This window comes from Schistocerca cancellata, chromosome 1 (assembly GCF_023864275.1).
Source record: "Schistocerca cancellata isolate TAMUIC-IGC-003103 chromosome 1, iqSchCanc2.1, whole genome shotgun sequence".
In the NCBI taxonomy this organism is placed as follows: Eukaryota; Metazoa; Arthropoda; class Insecta; order Orthoptera; family Acrididae; genus Schistocerca; species Schistocerca cancellata.
In genome coordinates, this window is record NC_064626.1 from 77,206,145 (window position 1) to 77,226,104 (window position 19,960).

At 44.7% G+C, this 19,960-nt stretch overlaps 1 protein-coding gene across 1 annotated transcript in view; it reads right to left on the reverse strand.

Annotated features, from left to right (window-relative positions):
- LOC126170316 (chordin-like protein 1) overlaps positions 1-19,651 on the reverse strand; it is a 762,532-nt gene extending 742,881 nt beyond the window's left edge. The window contains exon 1 of the mRNA XM_049920752.1: positions 19,605-19,651. The gene's annotated coding sequence lies outside the window, so the exon portion shown is untranslated. The remainder of the gene's footprint in view (positions 1-19,604) is intronic.
- Between the last annotated feature and the right edge of the window lie 309 nt (positions 19,652-19,960).

Consider the following 19,960-nt stretch of genomic DNA (forward strand, 5'->3'; position numbering starts at 1 on the left):
ATGAGAGAGCTATCCGCAAAATGGGTTCCTCACACCTGATCGAAAACAGAATCGTGTGAAGTGTTGCAAGGATGGTTTGCAGCTGTTCAGGAAGAATCCGGAGGACTTAAAGCGTCGTTTCGTCACTGTGGATGAAACATGGATACATTACTGTACTCTTGAGACCTAACAACAATCTAAACAATGGATTACCAAGGGAGAATCTGTACCGAAAACGGCGAAGACCAGTCCTTTGGCCAGAAAGGTTATGGCGATTTTTTTGCGGGGTGGGGATGGGCGGGGAGGGGGGGGGGGAGGATTCGCAAGGGATAATCCTCATCGACTATCTGAAAAAGGGTAACTATTACAGGTGCATATTATTCATCATTGGACTGTTTGAAAACCGAGCTGCAAGAAAAACGCCGGCGATTGGACCGTAAAAAATACCCTTTCCATCACAACAATGCACCAGCACACACCGCAACAATTGGGGTCGCAAAATTAATGGAAATAGGATTCCAACTCCTTTCACATCCACCCTGTTCTCCAGACTTGGCTCCCTTGGACTACTATCTGTTCCCAAATTTGAAGAAATGGCTGGCAGGACAAAGATTTTATTCAAACGAGGAGGTGATTGCAGCAACTAATAGCTATTTTGCAGACTTGCACAATTCCTATTACTCGGGAGGGATCAACAAATTAGACCAGCGTTGGACGAAGTGTATTAATCTAAAAGGAGACTGTGCCGAAAAATATAAAAGGTTTACCCCAAACACGTAAGTAGTTTTTATTTTTGCACAGACTTTTCAAACACCCCTCGTTCGACTACAGTTGCTGAGGGTGGATAAAATACTCAAAATATTTGACCTTAGTGCGTTAGATAAAACTAATATTGCAACAATGTTAAGCTGCCCTTGTCATGACGACATAGCGAAACACAATCTGTTTAATTTTGTAATGTTGGAGCACACTGGCAAAATTTTACGCGAGCTGCCACTGAAGATGGAGAGAGAGTAACTGGCGAGACCATATCATGATGATGTACTGGCGACTACGAGTGGCTACTGCCAGTTGGGGAGGAACAGCGGCTGGGAGCCTGTGGTGAGGTAGTGTCACAACAGGTCGACGCTGCAAGGTCGAGAGAGAGAGAGAGAGAGAGAGAGAGAGAGAGAGAGAGAGAGAGACAAGGGACAATTGTACGATGGGCAATCAGAATGTAGTTTCTCCTGTTTTTTCTGCTGCATTGAGCTGGTAACGTAGTAATCGTGAATTTGGCGCTCTTCCGCAAACCACCTTCTACATCCCTCTTCAGTAACAGCTTTCTCTCTTAACAGATGGCAGCACTGTATAAGTTTAGAAAATGGCGGACAATGACATACGTATAAGGCAGCGTATTGTGAATGAATTCCTTACTGCAGAACGTGAAACGCCCTGTCGCTTTTATGGTGGCTGAATATGGTATATAGAGATGGTACGGTGGACTCAGCGCCTTTAGACGATAGGTTCGTCGCTATAGATAAACAAAGGGCGAAAACAGTGGGCTGAAGGAACGCGGAGTTGCCAGCAAGAGACTGCAGCGACTTAACACAACATCTAGTATGTCGACCAAGTCAAATGGTTCACATGACTCTAAACACAATGGGACGTAACATCTGAGGTCATCGGTCCCCTAGACTAAGAACTACTTAAACCTAACTAACCTAAGGACATCACACACATCCACGCCTGAGGCAGAATTCGTACCTGCGACCATAGCAGCAGCGCGGTCCCGGACTGAAGCGGCTAGAATCGCTCGGTCACAACGGCCGGCTGTCGACCAAATCATCCGTGACGACCGCCGGGTAACAACTCATAACTGTGTCGGCAGTTGTACATCGGTAAAGGCAGTGTGATGGCCATTATTGAAAAACTGGACTATTCCATCATTTGTGCGCGTTGGTACCGAAAATGCACCCAATCTGCTGCATCGCTTCGTTGTGGTGGGGGATGACGTTTTTGGCCAGAACTGTGACTGGAGGCAAGCCTTGGGTTAAATTTTTGAACCTGTGTGCAAGAGGCAGTCGATGGAATAGCATCGCACAATATCGCCGACAAGGAAAGAATTTGATACACTACGTTTTGCTGGTAAGGTTACGCTATCAGTCTTTTGGGGACGCAAAAGGTCGGTTGTTGGAAACAGGATCCACAATAAATTCTTCAAGCAGTTGAAGGCGTGTTTTCAGCGAGTTCGTCTATAAAAAATCGCAGCGGATATTCTTCTTTTCCACGAAAATGGAAGACCACACACGTCATTTCATTGAGTGGAAAGTCTTGTCCTATCCACCATACTGCCCTGACCTTGCAAAATTATGCTTCCATTCGTTCGGCCCACACAAGGAAGATCATCGGCAGCATCACTTTGAAGATGCGAAGACCTTAAAACATTCTCCGCCGGAGTGGCTGTGGAATCAGGACCATGATTTTTACTGCATGGGTTTAGACGCACTTGTTCCAAGGTGGAAAAAAAATCTGTGGACAAAGATGGTGAATATATTGAAAAGTGACAATTTAAGCTGTTATCCTGCATTTACGCCAACGGACTTGCTGCAGTGGTAACACCGGTTGCCGTCAGATTACCGAAGTTAAGCGCTGCCGGGCTGGGTTAGCACTTGGATGGGTGACCATCCAGTCTGCCGAGCGCTGTTGGCAAGCGGGGTGCACTCAGCCCTTGTGAGGCAAACTGAGGAGCTACTTGCTTGAGAAGTAGCGGCTCCGGTCTCGTAAACTGACATACGATCGGGAGAGCGGTGTGCTGACCACATGCCCCTCCGTATCCGCATCCAGTGACGCCTGTGGGCTGAGGAAGACACGGCGGCCGGTCGGTACCGTTGGGCCTTCGTTACCTGTTCGGACGGAGTTAGAGTTAGACTGCATTTAAGCCATTTACTTTTCTTTTAAAATAAAAATAAAATTTTAGGAGGCATAACTTATCCTCTACGCACTGAGATTAGATGTACTTAGTCGGCTTCCATCGTTTCCGTAGGGACCAGAGTCGGGCAATGTTCAAAGTCGTGGTAAAAGATCAGAGCTGTTGAAGACACGTGTAAAAGAACTGTCACACAACGTCTGTAGCTCTAACAGGCTACTTGCAGTTGAGTACCGGGGTGCTGTGTCGTCAGGAAATTAACACCCAGTGCACACAGATTTGCTGTGCCGGTTCCAAGACTCTTCCCACAGATCTTCTGCATGCTATATGTGCTCCCGCTTTATAGCTGAGGTAACATCTTGTTTTAAGGCATGATGCTTGATTTTAGTTGCAGGTTATCATACATTTGATTATGGTGTCACAATATGCATGTACAGGGTGTTTCAAAAATGACCGGTATATTTGAAACGGCAATAAAAACTAAACGAGCAGCGATATAAATACACCGTTTGTTGCAATATGCTTGGGACAACAGTACATTTTCAGGCGGACAAACTTTCGAAATTACAGTAGTTACAGTTTTCAACAACAAATGGCGCTGCGGTCTGGGAAACTCTATAGTACGATATTTTCCACGTATCCACCATGCGTAGCAATAATATGGCGTAGTCTCTGAATGAAATTACCCGAAACCTTTGACAACGTGTCTGGCGGAATGGCTTCACATGCAGATGAGATGTACTGCTTCAGCTGTTCAATTGTTTCTGGATTCTGGATTCTGGATTCTGGCGGTACACCTGGTCTTTCAAGTATCCCCACAGAAAGAAGTCACAGGGGTTGACGTCTGGCGAATAGGGAGGCCAATCCACGCCGCCTCCTGTATGTTTCGGATAGCTCAAAGCAATCACACGATCATCGAAATATTCATTCAGGAAATTAAAGACGTCGGCCGTGCGACGTGGCCGGGCACCATCCTGCATAAACCACGAGGTGTTCGCAGTGTCGTCTAAGGCAGTTTGCACCGCCACAAATTCACGAAGAATGTCCAGATAGCGTGATGCAGTAATCATTTCGGATCTGAAAAATGGGCCAATGATTCCTTTGGAAGAAGTGGCGGCCCAGACCAGTACTTTTTGAGGATGCAGGGACGATGGGACTGCAACGTGGGGCTTTTCGGTTCCCCATATGCGTCAGTTCTGTTTATTGACGAAGCCGTCCAGGTAAAAATAAGCTTCGTCAGTAAACCAAATGCTGCCCACATGCGTATCGCCGTCATCAATCCTGTGCACTATATCGTTAGCGAATGTCTCTCGTGCAGCAATGGTAGCGGCGCTGAGGGGTTGCCGCGTTTGAATTTTGTACGGATAGAGGTGTAAACTCTGGCGCACGAGACGATACGTGGACGTTGGCGTCATTTGGACCGCAGCTGCAACACGGCGAACGGAAACCCGAGGCCGCTGTGGGATCACCTGCTGCACTAGCTGCGCGTTGCCCTCTGTGGTTGCCGTACGCGGTCGCCCTACCTTTCCAGCACGTTCGTCCGTCACGTTCCCAGTCCGTTGAAATTTTTCAAACAGATCCTTTATTGTATCGCTTTTCGGTCCTTTGGTTACATTAAACCTCCGTTGAAAACTTCGTCTTGTTGCAACAACACTGTGTTCTAGGCGGTGGAATTCCAACACCAGAAAAATCCTCTGTTCTAAGGAATAAACCACGTTGTCTACAGCACACTTGCACGTTGTGAACAGCACACGCTTACAGCAGAAAGACGACGTACAGAATGGCGCACCCACAGACTGCGTTGTCTTCTATATCTTTCACATCACTTGCAGCGCCATCTGTTGTTGAAAATTGTAACTACTGTAATTTCGAAAGTTTGTCCGCCTGCAAATGTACTGTTGTCCCAAGCATATTGCAACAAACGGTGTATTTCTAGCGCTGCTCGTTTAGTTTTTATTGCCGTTTCAAATATACCGGCCATTTTTGAAACACCCTGTAGATAGTCTATTTATGACTGGAACTGATTGTGTAATAGAGTGAGAATACTAGTGTGTGTCAAACCATTACTTTTCAAAATAAAAAAGTTCTAGAAGCTGCAAATCACCGCCTCCTCAGAATAATAGGTGCACTATAAAGGGAAAAAAAACTAAGGACACGTTACGAGCGAATTATCCGAATGGGACGGAGATCGGTGGATGGATGTGTGATGTACATATCGACAGTCAAGCAGTCGGCCGCGGTGGCCGAGCGGTACTGGGTGCTTCAATATGGAACCGTGCGATTGCTACGGTCGCAGGTTCGAATCCTGCCTCGGGCATGGATGTGTGTGATGTCCTTAGGTTAGTTAGGTTTAAGTAGTTTTAAGTTCTGTGGGACTGATGACCTCAGAAGTTAAGTCCCATAGTGCTCAGAGCCTTGAACCATTTTGACAGACAAGCAAATTATTACAGTTCCAGAAAAGCTGGATGACTTTTTCAAGCGATGGAGCTCCAAAAACTGAGCAAGTCAATAACATGTTGGTCTATCTCCTACCCTTGTGCAAGCAGTTATTTGGCTTGGCATTGATTGACAGAGTTGTTTGATGTCCTCCTGAGGGATATCGTGCCAAATTCTGCCCAACTGGCCCGTTAGATGGCCAAAATCCCGAGAAGGCTGGAGGGCTCTGCCCATAATGTTCCAAACGTTCTCAACTGGGTAGGGGTCCAGTGACGCTTCTGGCCAAGGTGGGGTTTGGCAAGCATGAAGACAAGCAGTAGAAACTCTTGTCGTGTGCGGGTGGGCATTATCCTGCTGGAATATGAGCCCAGGATGGGTTTCCACGAAGGGCTAGAGAACGGGGCGTAGAATATAGTCGCTGTGCTGTAAGCGTGCCGCAGATCAAAACCAAAGGGGTCCTGCTACGAAAAGAAATGGCGCCCGAGATGATCACTCTTGGTTGTCGGGCCGTGTGGCGGGCTATAGTCAAGTTGGTTTTCCACCACTGTATGGGGCGCCTCCAGACTAGAGATGGGGGATCCGCTCTTGAACTGATACATAGAGTTGAATCTTTCAAAGGAGTGAACAATCAGTGATTCAGAAAAAAAGAACGGTAGCTCCAAACGTTTCCCACGGCAGAGAGAGAGAGAGAGAGAGAGAGAGAGAGAGAGACGGAGCATATCAGCAGCGCCTCTGCTGGTCACAGCACAATGCACGCCACACAACACAGCCAGCGCCGGCCTCTGCCCTGCTTCTACCTTGGCTGCCTGCATTGTGCAGTGCCCCATTGGATTTTGTGTTTCACATATGCCGTGCCGTCTCTGTGCGTCGTCTGCTGCGTGCAGTGTCTGGCGCAGCTTAACTTCACATTGCACTCTGTCAGCGATCGTTTCAGTCGCACGTCCTGCCCTCTGGGCGGTTGACGCGAGCAACAGGACAGAGAGCCACCTAGCGGATAACATAGGACTACTTGCAACGACCTGCTCGCAAGGGAATGGACGATTTGTCTCGGAGCAGGTGAGTTCACCGCTCCCCCCACCCTCGGAACTCGCCCGCTCAAGCTCACCCCACCGTTCTCGACTCTAGCCAGAGCGTTGAGCAAAGCAACTCAGGTGTCACTCTGGCCTCTGCGGTCTTAGCTCACGCAGTAATACAGCTCGCGGCTCGACCTGCTCGACTCAGTGCTTCTGCATCAGAGTTCGTCTCTACTGGATATTGATCTTCGTAGTAATACCGCTATGTATATTACATTATTATGTTATGCATACATCATTTGTTTTTATTTTATTTTTATTTGTTTAAACTGATCAGATTAGGTTCCTGACGACTCCTCTTACTATAGGATTTTTATTATGGACACTCGAATTTACGCTTTAATTACGAGCGAACCGATAAACGTATCGCAAAATGTGATACACCAATATTTTCCTTGTTTTATTCTGCGTAAGGCTATATGCAGCACTTTCGTTTTACAGTCAAATTTATATTTTTTTTTCTTATTCTGGTACGGATTTTGCGATTTTAGGCGTCTTCGGAAGGAAACGTTCACTTTAAAAATATATGGCTTGCGATGTATTTGTATGAGGTTAATGAAATTTTAATACATTATAGTCAAATATATTGTTAATGTAAATCTCAAGTTACAATATTTTCCGATCACCCAAAAAACCACGATAGTGCAAAATAAATCAATAATCAAAAACTTTGTCATATCGTGGAAATTTCAATAAACAATACAAAATTCTTACTCATTATCTGTGTTACTTCAAAATAGGATCAAATAAAATCAAAATACAGGTATAGTACTGGAATAAACCAAGTTTAAAGGGCAATGTGCCTTCCATTTATTTTCTATTGTAAATGAGTGGCGAGTCATGAAAAAGAGCTAATTCATTTCAGGGAGTGAACAGTTCTTATCCGATCTCTGAAAAGAATAGTTTTGCCCATCTCTACTTCAGACATATCTTCGCTGGCTATAGGACCTCAGTTTGAAGTGGGACTCATCACTGAAGACATTTGTACTCCAGTCGAAGAGATTCCAACCTGAAGACATTTCTGGAGATGCACCAGACACCGGAGGGGTACCAGTCTGGCCATCACCCACCATACGGCCTGATAACCAGCAGTGATGGGATGCCATTTCATTCCATAGCAGATCTTCTTCGGTTGTCAACCACGGCATCCTTGCAGCACAGCAGTACGTCGACGATATTCTACACCGCATTTTGTTTCCCTTCGTGGCAAGCCATCTCAGACTTACATTTCAGCGAGATAACCCCGCCTGCATACGGCGAGAGTTTCTGTTTCTTGTCTTCGTGTGTGCCGAACCCTAGCTTGGTCAGCAAGGTCGCCGGGTCTCTCCCCAGTTGAGAACGTTGGGAGCATTAGCGACAGGGACCTCGAACCAACTCGGCATTTTGGCGGTCTAACGCGCATTTGGACAGAATTTGGTGCGATGTCCCTCAGGAGGATCTCTAGCAACTCTGTCAATTAATGCCAAGCCGAATAACTGCTTGTATAAGAGCCAGAGGCGACCAACGCATTACTGACTTGCTCAGTTTGTGAAGCTCTTCAGATCTTAATGTGTGCCGTGTGACAAATGGTGATCACATTGAACATTTATAAGGTTCTTGGTAAAACTGTTTGAGTAGCTCTTTCATTTGACATATCATTTATAACTGTAACTTTAATATAATAAATATTATAAAGCGTTGAAACCCCGATATTCATTTATAAATACCCTGTACAATTAGGACTGTGAATGACCTCTTCAGTTGGATGCACACCAGGCCAGAACTCCTACGGGAATCGACGAAATGCCGCGAGTAACGAGGACAATGGGCAAGGGGCTCTACATTAGTAGTGTGTGGATATGTTGAGAATTTGGGTCTGACTAGAGGCGTGCTAGGGAAGTTAGTGCAGTTGCGATGACCGCTGTGTCCAGATGGCTCAGCAGTCAGAGCATCTGCCTAGTAGACAGGAGACCTGGACTCGAATCCCGGTGCGACACAAATTTTCAACTTTCCCCATTGCTTTAAATCAATGTCCACTCACAGACAACGTTTGTAGTTCCTCTGTGTTCCACACAGTAATACGGGTCCGGTTATGGGTTTGCTGGTGACAACGCGACATTAAATTGATTCTTTACAGTAGTTTTATGTATCAGTATTTTGATTTCTCTTTAAAAATTTTTTGGTGATCGTAATTTGTTAAGTGAATATGGTGCTCTAGATTCCGCTTTGTTCCTTGCTGCTGTTTCTAGTTCCTCGTCTTTTCTGTTGCTTACTAATCACCCCTAGATATTTAAACTGGTCTGCTGCTTCAAACTAGAGATGGGGGATCCGCTCTTGAACTAATTCATAGAGTTCAATCTTTCAAAGGAGTGAACAATCAGTGATTCAGAAAAAAAGAACGGTAGCTCCAAACGTTTCCCACGGCAGAGAGCGAGAGAGAGAGAGAGAGAGAGAGAGAGAGAGAGAGAGAGACGGAGCATATCAGCAGCGCCTCTGCTGGTCAGAGCACAGTGCATGCCACACAACACAGCCAGCGCCGGCCTCTGCCCTGCTTCTACCTTGGCTGCCTGCATTGTGCAGTGCCCCATTGGATTTTGTGTTTCACATATGCCGTGCCGTCTCTGTGCGTCGTCTGCCGTGTGCACTGTGCAGTGTCTGGCGCAGCTTAACTTCGCATTGTACTCTGTCGGCGATCGTTTCAGTCGCACGTCCTGCCCTCTGGGCAGTTGATGCGAGCAACAGGACAGAGAGCCACCTAGCGGATAACATAGGAACTACTTGCAAAAACCTGCTCGCAAAGGAACGGACGATTTGTCTCGGAGCGGGTGAGTTCACCGCTCCCCCCACCCTTGGAACTCGCCCGCTCGACGCTCACCCCACCGTTCTCGACTCTAGCCAGAGCGTCGAGCAAAGCGACTCAGGTGTCACTCTGGTCTCTGCGGTCTCAGCTCACGCAGTAATACAGCTCGCAGCTCGACCTGCTCGACTCAGCGCCTCTGCATCGGAGTTCGTCCCACCTGGATATTGTTCTTCGTAGTAATACCGCTATGTATATTACATTATTATGTTATGTATACATCAATTGTTTTTATTTTATTTTTATTTGTTTAAACTGATTAGATTAGGTTCCTGACGACTCCTCTTACTATAGGATTTTTATTATGGACACTCGAATTTACGCTTTAATTACGAGCGAACCGATAAACGTATCGCAAAATGTGATACACCAATATTTTCCTTGTTTTATTCTGCGTAAGGCTATATGCAGCACTTTCGTTTTACAGTCAAATTTATATTTTTTTTTCTTATTCTGGTACGGATTTTGCGATTTTAGGCGTCTTCGAAAGGAAACGTTCACTTTAAAAATATATGGCTTGCGATGTATTTGTATGAGGTTAATGAAATTTTAATACATTATAGCCAAATATATTGTTAATGTAAATCTCAAGTTACAACATTTTCCGATCACCCAAAAAACCACGATAGTGCAAAATAAATCAATAATCAAAAACTTTGTCATATCGTGGAAATTTCAATAAACAATACAAAATTCTTACTCATTATCTGTGTTACTTCAAAATAGGATCAAATAAGATCAAAATACAGGTATAGTACTGGAATAAACCAAGTTTAAAGGGCAATGTGCCTTCCATTTATTTTCTATTGTAAATGAGTGGTGAGTCATGAAAAAGAGCTAATTCATTTCAGGGAGTGAACAGTTCTGATCCAATCTCTGAAAAGAACAGTTTTGCCCATCTCTACTTCAAACACGTGGCTACCAACCTGCTGGCGTTCACTGCCTTTTCTCTTTAATTTCTTTCTACCCTCATGCATTTTTTTTTCTCGTCATTTATCTCTAAACAAACTTCCTTTGATTTTTTTTGAATAGCCTTCTTGGCAGTATTTACAGGTCTCTAGATTTTCAGCGATTAATGCCAGCATATTCATTTTATTCCTACACTAATTCCTTCTTCTGGATTGCTTTCTGCATCTAGTGCTTACTGTGTTATTATGTTGAGTAACAGTGATATTATTTTATGTCGAAAGCCATGGAATATTCTCCGTTCCGAGCCTTAAACTGTGGGTTTTACAATATTTGCCACCGTCTTTCGTTTTCCAAACTTCTGCATTTTCTCCCACAATTTTTCTCTGTTTATACTATCGTCGGCTTTCTTAAAATCAACGAACAATGTTGCCACTGTTTTGTTGTATTCCTAGAATTCTGACACGGCTTCTTTTAGTACAAATATCTGATCAGTGGTGGTTCGATTCTTCATAAATCCAGCTTGTTTCTCTTCTATTACCTCTCTCAAATACGGCCCAAACATTTTCTGGAGAATCTCGGCAAAGCACTTTGTAGGCTGTCCCAATTAAGGAGATGCCTCTGTAATTTCGGCAGTCTTGCTTATTACCCTTATTATGAACTGGTAGTATCATCGCTTCTGTCCACTCAATCTGGTATTATTTCTTCTTGCCGAATGTCGGTCACGAGTTTGTGTATTTGTTTCGCAATTATATCTTCTCCAGTTTTAAGTAATTCAGTTGTTATTTCATATGTGAAAACAGAAATCGTATCCGCGTCATTCTGAATCTTCTTACAACCGCTCAACGACGATCATCAGCAAACATTCTCTGATTGCCGCTCGGCCTACCCGACAAAACGTTTGTATACTGTACATGGAATTCCGGAGCGTTCTTCATCGTACTTCCTTGCGGCACCCCTGGCGAAACCTATGTCTCTGATGAGGGCTTGCCATCCACGGCGACGTACAGTGCTATATTGCTCAAACTTCTTTCGAGCCAGCCACATACTTAAAAACTTGTTCCGTATGACTATCTTACAAACACATCTGTGGCTACTAATAAAGCAACGCTGTTAAAGCACTTCGTGTTTGGAGAATGCTACTAAATTTTCCTGTCATTGATTTGCAGCGTCATTTTTGAAATTACGAAACAAGTAGTTTGCAAGACACTTGTTCGACCGATTCTTGAGTGCTTGGAACCATTACCAGGTTGAATTAATAGAAAAGATGGACAAAATCCAATGAAAGGCAGGAAATTTCGTCACGGGGTCGTTTAGTCTGCGCGAGAGAATTACGGGGATGCTCCAGTGGCAGGCGCAAATTCAGATGTATTGTGCAGCACACAGTCGTTTATTATTCATATTACTACGCGCCATTCGCGAATGGAACAGTACCCTCCGCCACACACCGACATGTGGCTTGCGGAGTGTAAATGTCGACCATGTATGAGTATTTTATTGTTTTTCATATCCTTCGTAGTATGTAAGTGATACTGAATATCGAAAGAAGAATTTAAACCTATGTACTTTCCCGACAGTGCCTCACCTGACATACACGCGAATGCATGATTACGTATGGACAGTCTCAAATTACGGCAGTCACTGCAATGAATTAAACAAACACATGGATGGCTGAAATTGAACACAAGTACAAAGCGTTAAGTCAGAGTAGTTGAGGCTGTGGTAGGAGAATCGTGTATAGGGCCGGCCGTGGTGGCCGAGCGGTTCTAGGCGCTACAGTCTGGAACCGCACATCCGCTACGGTCGCAGGCTCGAATCCTGCCTCGGGCATGGATGTGTGTGATGTCCTTAGGTTAGTTAGGTTTAAGTAGTTCTAAGTTCTAGGGGACTGATGACCTCAGAAGTTGAGTCCCATAGTGCTCATATATACTCACCAACTATTTCCTGTATTCGTTGTTTTGTACGAATTTTTTGCCACTACTTTTCTAGTAATAAAAGTTTGGAACTGTTGTCGATGAAGCAGTTCCCCCGCTGGAACTGAAAAATTATGTACGGCTTTGTATATCTGCTACGGTTCGCATGTTATGTGTCTTTACCAAATGCTGTTTCACGTGCAATTGAAACATAAATGGGGCAATGAGGTTAGTAAACAATTTGGCTGCGATATATGTGAAGACTCATAGAACCAGTATAGCAAATGAAATGCGCTAATGTAGAGTGGCTGCTTTGACGTTTTACTCCGTAATCAGCCTCACGAATGAAACTTCCTGACGGGTTAAAACTGTGTACCTGACCGAGACTCGAACTTGGGACCTTTGCCTTCCGCGGGCAAGTGCTCAGTCTCAGGAGTATTAGTCGTTATTTTGCCGGTGTCATCTCCAAAGTGATTTTTCTGTTTATTTCATTAGTAATGAAAGATACATCAAATGTGCTGTGGACATATGAACTCTACATGGCAATGAAAGACTGTGGATTTACTTCATTCCTCACTTTAAATTCAGAACGCCTCATTCACTGAGTGAGAATTGTTAAATGATAGACGGAAAATCCCAGAAATGCTTTGATTAATGATGCGTGCTTGTCAGTAAGACAAAGCTCAGTGCGTGTGCGCCAGGGAAATAGACACTTCCGTGACTAGTGATGTAGTGGCAATTGATTTTCTCTAGATAGTAACTGTTCTCGAAAGAACAGCTACCATTGATGACCGTGCAGCTTCTCTAGAATAAATGATAATTAATTGAAACCCTCAGCTGCCGACAGGTGTTGTTGATATACCTCGATGAGAAGAGCGGAAAATGTGTGCCCCAACAGGGACTCGAACCCGGGATCTCATGCTTACATGGCAGACGCTCTATCCATCCGAGCCACCGAGGACACAGATGAATCGCGCGACTGCAGGGACTTATCCCTTGCACGCTTCCCGTGAGACCCACATTCCCAACTGTCCACAATGTACATACGTAATGTAGGCATTTGTACCCGACTGGCCTAAATGGTATCTTTGATACCAACTCCCGTCATTTATCATCGAGGTTTCATCCGCACTGAGAACATTTTTCTGCTAATTTAATTCAGTGATGTTCAGTAAATGGCTATAAATTTATTTATTTTATTTATTTATTTATTTATTTATTTATTGATTTATTTAACCTGGCAAGATTAGGGCCATCAGGCCCTCTCTTACATCTAACCAGGCATTCTACTTATTTTACATTCATACGTTTTAGTAGGCATGTTAAACTACATCTAGTACAAAAAGTGAAATAAACAATTAGAAATACATACATATAGAGTTTATATTCGTAGATCATAGGTACTGTTATAATTAGACATTATTGAAGAGACAAATTTTAGATAGAAGTGCTGGCAGCAGGGAGTGTGAGGGAGACTCATGGTGAAGGGAGGAGAAGAATAGAGAGACATGATGAAACATAATTAAGGAAATATAAAGGAAAAGAAGATTGCGTGGCTAATAGAGATAGATGAAGAGGAAGGCATCACAGGAGCAAGATAGGAGACGCTATCTTTGCTACTTGACGGATGAGAGGATTGGCCTGGTACATTAATTTTGTGGAGAACTTTATGAAGATGATAGTAGGAAATGCTTCAACTTCTTCTTAAAAGCAGCAGGAGATTGAATTTTGCGCAAGGTAAGGGGCAGTTTGTTCCAGAGGCGGACAGCGGCAACTGAGAAGGAGTTTGCAAAAGTTTTTGTTTTGTGAGTGGGCACAGTTAGGATACCAAATAAGAGTGACCTCGTGTTTCGATTATGATGGCATGACAGGTTTTTAATCTCTGAAGCAAGGTACTGGGGTGCTTGCGCGACGAGGAGTCTGTGAAGTAGACATAGAGTGTGGTAGTCACGCAATTTGTCCGGCCGCAGCCACCCTAACTCGGAGTATGAAGCACCAACATGATCATATCGGCGAATGTTGCAGGCGTAACGCACACAGGCATTCATGGTTAGCTCTAGCCGTCTTTTGTTTTCACTACTCGTGCCTTGCTGAATCACGTCACAATAGTGGAGGTTCGGTAGAACGAGTGCTTGCACGAGCTGGCGTTTCAAGTCCTGTGGAAATATGTTCCGAAACTTTTTGAGAGCATAGAGACAAGCAGACGTCTTTCGGCACACTGCGACTGTATTCTCCGCCCAGTTGAGATGCTCATCCAAAGTTACACCCAAGTTCTTCACTGTTTTCTGATATGGTATTGGAGTACCGTCGAGCAGAATAGGAGGTAGCCGTTCGCGGAAATCTGAACTTATTAATTTCTGATGGGCTATTAAGATTACTTGCGTCTTTTTTGCATTTAGTTTAAGCCCCATAATCAAAGACGACGAGAGGCTAACGACATCTTGTTAAGCCTTACCTACGTGCAGGACATTCTATTGAGACAGAGGTGGACTTTTTCTGAACAGCTGTCTCTGGTTTTTAGCGGGGCTCTAAGTGCAGAAAGGTAATCACATTTATGGCACTGTCAGACTGGCAGTAGCAAGAAAAGTGTGAGGCCAGAGTAGAAGCTACTTTATTGAGAAGTGGTGGCTGCGGTCACGAAAACTGAAAACGGCCGGAAGAGAGGTGTACTGACCCCATACCCCTCCATATCTGCATCCTGTGACGCCTGTGGGATGAGGACGACACGGCGGTCGGTCCGTACCGTTGGGCCTTCCGAGGGATGTTCGGACGCAGTTTAGTTTTAGTTTAGTAGCAAGAGAAAGAGTTTCTGAAAAAGAAAAATTTGTTGCCTCTGAATATAAATTTAGATGTTGTGAAGTCTTTTTAATCGTATTTGTCTCCAGTGCAGCCTTGTACGTAGTTCTATGTGAACAATAAACAGTTCATGCAGGAAGAGAATAGAAACTTCTAAAATTTGGCGCTGCAACAAAATGTTGAAGATGAGATGGGTACATTGGGGGTAACTCTTGAGCAAGCACTGAATCCAGTTGAGGAGAAGAGAAAATCACACCACGACTTCACTAAAATAAGGGAATAGTTGTCACGACTCATCCTAAAGCATCATCAAGAAATTATCGGTTTGGGAATGGGGTCAGTGTTGGGGGTAAAAATTGTAGAAGGAGAGCAAGGTTTGAATATCGTAAGCTGGTTGAAATAGATGTAGGCTGCGCTAGTTACGCAGGGATGAAGAGGCCTGCAGAGGACAGACTAGCGTGGAGGGGTGGTTCTAATCAATTATCGGAGTGAAGATCACAACGACAAAATATTACCCAGGTTACACCGTCCTCCTCTATAGCGTGAGAAACTTAGTCACGCAGTAATCAATAACTTTAGACACAAAGTAATGGCATGGTGGATAACTGTAGACTATCTAGGAAGTGGTAAGTGCGAAATACACAACCATGGATTGTTATTGACATTTAATTATGATGCTTGTCGATCACCATATCCGTCGATGAGCCATTAATGAATTGCAAGTTGATATTCGTTTTAAATATACCGTGCACTGCAATGCTCTGTGGGTGATTTCGTCCGTTGTAAAAACGGCATGAAAATTTTGTTTTTCTAATAAAGAGGAAAGTTACCTATTTCCGACGTGTTCATATTTATGCATGATCGAGTGCTACGTTTTTATGCAAACAAGAACGAGTAGCCAATGGACAGAGGTCAACCACAATACCACAGTTCTCTGTTTCCAGTCTGTCCTGTATTGTCTTTCGTCGCAGTGGACCATCACAAACTAATATCAGTAAAATTTTTTATATGTAGGGACCCACAGCCTTCAGATACTTAATAAACGTAAAGATGGTCCGTAGCAGGCTGTCGTGTGACTTTTATTTAATCGTGCGATTAACTAATTTCGACTTGACAATGACAAACAGTCGAAAGTAGCTAATCGCATGATTGAATAAAAATCACACGACAGCCTACTAGGGCCCATGTTTACGTTTCTCAGTATCAGTAGAATGTTACTCAAAATTATTAACTTCACCTACAGTTAGATAACTCTCTCGGACTGTGCGTTCAACGCACAGCACTGCATGTAGTGCAGCAGTATTAGAAAGAATGAACCGGGAAATAAGATTACTGGCAAAAATGACAAACGATGTAAGAATTAAAAGTTTGGTACATGGGTGGACGGTCTCGACACTGCTAGGATATTGATTGCTCCACTTACAAAATAAGATATTTGTATATACATACGTCTCTTAAGGAAATGTTTCTCATTTATTTTTTGAGCATAGTCGAAGCTACCCATTGTGCTAGGTAGGAATCAAATGAAACAAGATATTTCATGGTTATTGTAATTTTAACCCATTTCTTACGTTATTGAATACCCATACATGACTACCGGCTGGCGACAATACACAAAGAGACAGTGTTTCAATATAGCTCATCTGCTTTTATGAAATCGACATGGTGTAAATTAATCCAGTTTACACCCCCCTCCCCCCCCCCCCCCCAGTAAATCCTAGTCCAGTATGCGAGTAAAGAAATGTGCGAAAGAGCTTACCACACAAGTTGAGCCATGGGCGCTATTAATCTTAGCTCTGAAAAAAGCGCTTTTAAGCAATCGATACAAAAGTTTGGAGAAATGGTTGGGGTTGTATGGCCAGTGCTCATGTCGTTTCCATCGTCCCAACTTTTCAAGCCACTGTATCGGTTTTAAAGGGTTTTGTAACAAAATTCGAATGATCTTCCTCGGAAAATAATGTGTAGAATACCCAATGTTTACGTGGCATAGGAGGTAAAACTGAGCTGCGCCAGTGGTCCTGATTTTTCACCTATAGCGCATTTCGAGTCTAGTTTTGTGAACTCTTAAAGTGCAAAAAAACAGGAGTCACATTTCCCGAATGCCGTTACGGCATACTTCCGTTTAAAGAATGGTTCAAATGGTTCAAATGGCTCTGAGCACTATGCGACTTAACTTCGGAGATCATCAGTCGCCTAGAACTTAGAACTAATTAAACCTAACTAACCTAAGGACATCACACACGTCCATGCCCGAGGCAGGATTCGAACCTGCGACCGTAGCGGTCGCTCGGTTCCAGACTGTAGCGCCTAGAACCGCACGACCACTCCGGCCGGCCGTTAAAAGAAACCAGAATTTTTTCAGTTATCTACATATAAACAATTTACAGCGGCTTACAGTATCTACTGTTACCCTTAGGTATGTATGCAGACTTCTGCTGTTTGAGCACGCTTCAAAGAAATTCCACTGGGTGTGTGATAGCGTCAGGTAACGTAAACGAAATTTTGATCCAAATGCAGTAGTGGGGAAAACTGGATTAATAAGCAGAAGAGCTTTTTGAAATCCTCAACCTTCGTATACTGTCGTTTTCCGTTAATCGTGTATTGATATTTTGAATAATTGAAGTACTACGCTGGTTTAATAGCTTCGCTGGCTTAACTGGTATAGTAATCTCTTTCGTCTATTTTACATCTCTTTAGTCTACGTAGTAAATTCGCCCTTACTGCAATTACTTAATTTGAACGTTTCAAACGCTATAATTGCAATAAATATAGTAATTATGTTTCGTCTTTATGATAGTCTAACAAAACAACAACAGTTCAGATTAAAATACGAAAACACACACTGATGAGCGGTATTATTATTTTAAAACAGTACGTATATTCTAGAAGCTAGTATTTGTTTTATGTTGGTTGGTAGCCTGTGCATTACCCTGGACTTGCCTGTGCGTTACTCTGGATTGGAGCCGTATTCTACCGGCGAGCAACGAACGATGACGTGAGTGTTGAGACCTTCGAACTGAACGGTACACAAGCTAAGGCAATGCTCTTCCACAGACGCTCTCTGTTCTGAATGGAAGTACACGGCGCTAAGGTGGCCCGCGCCGCGACGAGGGGCAACTGTACGCTTACCAACAGCCGCCGTACCTATTTCATCTAAGGATGTATTACAGCAATTACAATTTATAAACAAGGGAAAGTCTGCGGCTATAATAACGGAAAGCTCTTGGAGGAAAGAATATTGTAATTTGCCACAGGTGACGGTCTGTAGTAAAAGTGTTTGCAAGAACAGGCGGGAGGTGTGCTAAAATTTAGCACATATCTGCCACCCCTGCGTAGACTTGGCTCTGTTAAGCGACGTTTGCACGCGAAAGCCAATGAGTGCCAGGTTGCGCCGGCAGTTTTACCTTTCAAATTTAACACGTCTCCCGCCTATTTCATGCTACGTTTCGCAGCAAACCAGAAGAAGCGTGATGTCACAATCCTAGCTACTATATACACGAACAAAGTTCATTTCAGTCAATATTCACATCGTTTACTAGCTATAGCGATTTCTACAGACTAGCTGTTGTCAATAGCCCATTTCTTGTCCGAGATGGCTGTGTCAAAACAGGCTATCAACATTTCATAGGCGCTTCGTCTAGAGGACTGTTCTATACTGAGGATGACGAAATCTGAGCTTGGACGGGGATCGTGTTAGTTTCGCGCTGTGAATGACTAAACAATTTTTCTACGTCTGGTAAATATCTCTTACCTGTTTTCGCATTCTTTGGTGATACTGAATTGCTGCGTCTCTCTGTTTGACGGATGCAAATTGCAGTTAGATAGGCGCCGATTCTTGTGTGTGTGTGTGTTGGGGGGGGGGGGGGGGAGAGGAGGTTGAGTGTGGGGGAGAGGTGGCAGGCGTTCCTCCCTGACCCTTGCAGGATTTTCATTAGGTACCGCAGTACTTGCCCATTGGGATATTATCACGTATCGGAAGTATTGCTTCGATACCACTGTTTATAAATATGGTGACATTGTCATTGTGCTGAAGTGCACACAGTATTGTTAGTCAAACAAAAAAATCTGCAGGATCGGAAAGTATTTTCATTAGCAGACGATTGGCTTCAATCCCATATCCACCATGAGCAACACAAAATTCTTGGCTACGAAGGTGACGTAAATATGAGTAGCTGAGTATCATTAGCCGCATAGCGCTGTTTACAACGATATGCTACTCGTAGCCAAGCATTTTATACCGAAATGGCGCCCGTCTCTGCTTTTATCTGGCGTAGCGCTAATAAATTATACACGCAAATTTTCCTCGTGAATCAATCTATCCGTTACGGAAAACTGTATCAAAATCCCTGCAGTCGTTCGTAAGATTAGCCTTCACATGCAGCCGTAAAAACGCGGAGGGGGCTTTTAATTTATAATATGCATAGATGATAGTGCGTAAGGTACTGAAAACGATATATTAATAAAATACTCAGCGGTCGAGACAGATAATCATTTTTGTCTATAGTTCTGGAGCGTACTGTCACTTGCAAGAGATTCAAGGAATCTACTGCAGACGATAAAATGAATGGTGAGTGAGTTGAGCAGGAGAGTCTACGAGTCAGGGAGAATCGCCAGTGCTTTGTTTCCGAAACGCGCAGACAAGCGAACGCGCAGCGCCGGGTCTGAACGGCGCGCCCCCGCTCAGCGCCGACGCGACGCGCTCGAGCGACGTCGCCGCGGGCGGTGACGTCGGCGCGCGCGGCCGCCGGTGACGTAACTACCTGTCGCTGACGTCACTGCTGCGCGGCTGCGGCGGCGGGGCGGCGGGGCGGCGAGGCGTCTCGGCGGCGGCGTCGCTGTCGGCGTCGGTGCGGCACTCGGCGCGAGCTGCCCGGAGGCGTCGGTGCGGTGTGGTGTCGCGCCGCGGTCTGAGTGGCGGCGGCGCCGCGGCGCCCGCTATATACGCGGCCGGCGACCTGTTGCTGGCCGGGGGCGCATGCGCGCGCCGCACCCCCGCCCCGCTTCCTCTGCCCCTCCGCCACCCCCTCCCCGTCCGGCGACGCCGCCGCTCCAGCGGAGCGCGGGGGTGGCCGTCGAATCTGTGTCACGCGCCCGTCAGTCGCCGCCAGTCGCGCGT